A 3,912-nucleotide genomic window follows, 5' to 3' on the forward strand; every position below is an offset into this window, starting at 1 on the left:
TTTATTTTACATAATGCAGTTAAATTTTTTAAAATCATATTTCGTTCATTCATTCAACAACTAATTTAATGCCTACTACGTACCAGGAGTGGCTTTATATATTGAGGATACAACTTTAACCTAAACAGCTCAAAGCCCATGTGCTCATGTGCCTTACATTTTAGAGGCTTCCCAAGAGTGAGATGGAGACACTGGAGCATTTTAAGTGAAGAAATGACACATCCTGACTCACATTAACGAAATCACTGACCACAGTGAGTAGAATAATTTATGAACTGCAGCGCTGGTGCCACAATTCAGGAGTGAGAGGGTGGTGGAGACTAAGGGGAGAAGAGGGCCTGAGGGGTGAGAGGACAGAGAGAAGGGCTGGAGGAGCAGGGGTGGGGAATAGAAGCAGAGGGAAAGAATCCTAAAGCAGTGGAATTCTCAGATCTAAACATACATACTGTTTCATTGATCTTTAATAAATATATCTACAGACCTAGTAGAGTATTCTTGGTATTTAATACATTCTTTGGAGCTGCCTAAAAACTAATTGCCTCCTTTTGTTAATCAGTTTAAAAACATGTGTCCTGATAAAATATGCACATTACTTAGATGTGAGTAACTGATAAAAATAGGCAATGAAGGAGCACCGGTGAAGGGCACTTTGACTGAGTTGAGCACTTTCATGTTTGAGGTGATTAATACACAGTAACAAACTGTGCTTCCATGTGCTCCTTTGTACTGAGGATAAGTCAGGGACTCAGACACACTCAGGGCTATGGAATGAAGATCATTTCAAAATGCAACAAACCTGAGTCACAGATATACTGTCTGGGAAAGTAAAACAGGGGCTTTGTGAGTCTGATTGCAGTGCTGTGCAGATATGTTTCTGTACGAAGGGGTCAAAATCACTTATTTTACAGATTACATTCCTGATGTTCGGAGGGATTTCAAGATTGTGTTACCCATTGGGGTTAACTAACAAAAAGGAACCTGGTCTCCATGAGAACCTCTATCTGGTGTTTTCAGGCACAACTTCTCCAGGCTTACAGAGAAAACTCCTGTCCCTCCACCTCCATTCCCAGGGCGAGCTCACTCTCTGGCATCAAGTCCTCTGGGACTGAGTATTTTTCTGCAAGAGTCCAGGAGTAGAGTTAAGAAGTAGGAGCACAGCTCAAGTAGGGGGAAGCCAGGAAGAGAAGAGGAGGAACAGGGGCTGAGCCCAGCCTGAGGATTTCTCCCTGGTTTCCTCAGACAGCCCCTGGGCCAGGACTCAGGGAGACGGTGTGACAAAGAGCTCTTGTTGAGAAAGGAGAGGGGTCAGAGAAAAGTCCCAGGTCCTGGAGTGTGGCTCTCAGGGTGTGGGGCCCGAGGGCAGTGTCTGGGGCGGGGAAGCTCAGTGTTGGGGAGTTCCCATCTCCCAGAGTTTCACTTCTCCCTCTCACAACCTGTGTCAGGTCTTAGTGCCTGAATTCTCCTGAAGATGCCCCAGTTCTCAACCCCATTGCGCGTCCGGTTTCTAGAGAAATCAATCAGCGCCACCGCGGTTGCCGGTAATAAAGTCTCCACTGACCCGCCAGGACTCAGATTCTCCTTAGACCATGAGGATGCAGGTCACGATGCCTCGACCCCTCCTCCTGCTGCTGCTCTCGGGGTCATGGTCCGGATCCAGACCTGGGCGGATGAGTGCAGCATCGGGAGGAAACCACCTCTGCGGCGGGCGGAGCGAGTGGACTGCGCGGTCTGGGCGCAGGACCCCCAAGGAAGGCGAGTCTCCGCGAACACCCGCCCAGACCACCCACCTCTGCCCGGGCCCATCCAGATCCCTCCCTTCTGACGCCCTCTCTCCCCACACCTAAATCCCGGCCCTTCTCGGTTGGCCGGCCCTTTTCCATCTTACGAACTCCTCGCCTCCTCCCCGTTTTCGGCACCGGGACCCGCGCCTGGAGGAGGATCGGCCGGGTCTCAGCCCCTCCCCGCCCCCAGGCTCCCACTCCATGAGTTATTTCTACACCGCCGTGTCCCGGCCCGGCCGCGGGGAGCCCCGCTTCATCGCCGTCGGCTACGTGGACTACACCCAGTTCGTGCGGTTCGACAGCGACGACGCGAGTCCGAGGGTGGAGCCGGGGGCACCGTGGGTGGAGCAGGAGGGGCCTGAGTATTGGGAGCGACAGACGCGGAAGGTCAAGGGCCAGGCACAGATTTTCTGAGTGAGTCTGAACACCCTGCGCGGCTACTACAACCAGAGCGAGGCTGGTGAGCGAAGCGGGCCCGGGTCCAGGTCGCAACCCCCATCCCCACGGACGGGCCGGGGTCTCCCCGAGTCCAAGTGTCACCCCGAATGTGCGGGACCTGCCGGGCCCCTCCACTAGAGTAGAGACAACGGGGACTTTCACTGGGTTTCATGTTAGGTTTAGGTTTAATCACTGCCTAGTGGTCAGGGAGGGCGCAGGGCTGACCTTGGGGGCAGGGTTAGGGTCTCACACCCTCCCCTGGATGTATAGCTGCGACTTGGGCTGGACGGACGCCTCCTCCGCGGGTACAGTCAGTTCGCCTACGACGGCGTCGATTACATCGCCCTGAACGAGGACCTGCGCTCCTGGACCGCGGCGGACACGGCGGCTCAGATCACCTGGCGCAAGTGGGAAGCGGCCGGTGTGGCGGAGCAGCGCAGGAACTACCTGGAGGGCACGTGCGTGTTGTGTCTCAGCAGATACCTGGAGAACCGGAAGGAGACGCTGCCTCGCACAGGTACGCGGGACCGCGGGGCTTGTTTGATCTCGCATCAGGCTGAGGGTCTGCTACAAGCAGAGGAGGCAAATGAGATGACACCAGAACACCCCTGTCCTGTGGGTAGGGAGACTGAGTCTGCCTGGGTTTTCAGATCTGGTACCAGAGAGCAACACACCCGAAGTGCCCACCATTCTCTCTGGACAGTTAAGAGATTCAGTCTCTCTTGGAGATGGAGAGGAAAGCCATCCCTGAAAAAACTGATGAGCAGTTCCATTTGACTCTGGCAGTGGCTGTGGAAACCAGGGGGGACTTTCTCTCTCAGGCCTTGTTCTCTGCCCCACACACAATGTGTTTGAAGTCTGACTCCAGTTCAAACTTCTTACTTTACCACTCAGAACCCCCCAAGACACATGTGACCCACCACCCCATCTCAGACCTGGAGGTCCCCCTAAGGTGCTGAGCCCTGGGCTTATACCCAGGGGAGATCACCCTGACCTGGCAGGCTGATAGGGAGGACCTGACCCAGGACACAGAGCTTGTGGAGACCAGGCCTGCAGGGGACGGGACCTTCCAGAAGTGGGCTGCTGTGGTTGTGCCTTCTGGAGAGGAGCAGAGATGCACGTGCCACGTGCAACACGAGGGCCTGCCCAAACCCGTCACCCTGAGATGGGGTAAGGAGGGAGCCGTTGGCTCAGAGCCTCTTCTCAGGGAAATCAGGAGCCCTTCTGGAGACCTTCAGCAGGGTCAGGGCTGAAGCCTGGGGACCAGGGACTCACCTTCCCTTCTCTTCCCAGAACGGCTTCTTCAGGCCGCCAACCCCATCATGGGCATCACTGCTAATCAGATTTTCCCTCAAATTGTGACTGCTGTGCTAGCTGTGATGATTGGATCTATGATCTGGAAGAGGAGCTCAGGTAGGGTGGGCAGCGTGTCATTGGATCTTGTTCTTTTATCCATACAGCCATTCTGTGTCTTTTGATTGGAGAATTTAATCAATTTCTGTTTAACATAATTATTGATAGGTAAAAACTTAACTGTTGCCATTTTGTTAATTGTTTTTCAGTTATTTTGTAGAACATTGTTCCTTGTTTCTTATCATGCTGTCTTTTTTTCGTGTTTTGATATCTTTTTTTATCAGTATGCTTTTACTTCTTTATCTTTTTTGTGTAATTGCCACAGGTTTTCCCCTTGTGG

At 52.9% G+C, this 3,912-nt stretch overlaps 1 pseudogene; it reads left to right on the forward strand.

Annotated features, from left to right (window-relative positions):
* The first annotated feature begins 1,592 nt into the window (after positions 1-1,592).
* Positions 1,593-3,472, forward strand: LOC124227039 (class I histocompatibility antigen, Gogo-C*0203 alpha chain-like; annotated as a pseudogene).
* The last annotated feature ends 440 nt before the right edge of the window (positions 3,473-3,912 follow it).

Source organism: Equus quagga, chromosome 15 (genome assembly GCF_021613505.1).
Source record: "Equus quagga isolate Etosha38 chromosome 15, UCLA_HA_Equagga_1.0, whole genome shotgun sequence".
In the NCBI taxonomy this organism is placed as follows: domain Eukaryota; kingdom Metazoa; phylum Chordata; class Mammalia; order Perissodactyla; family Equidae; genus Equus; species Equus quagga.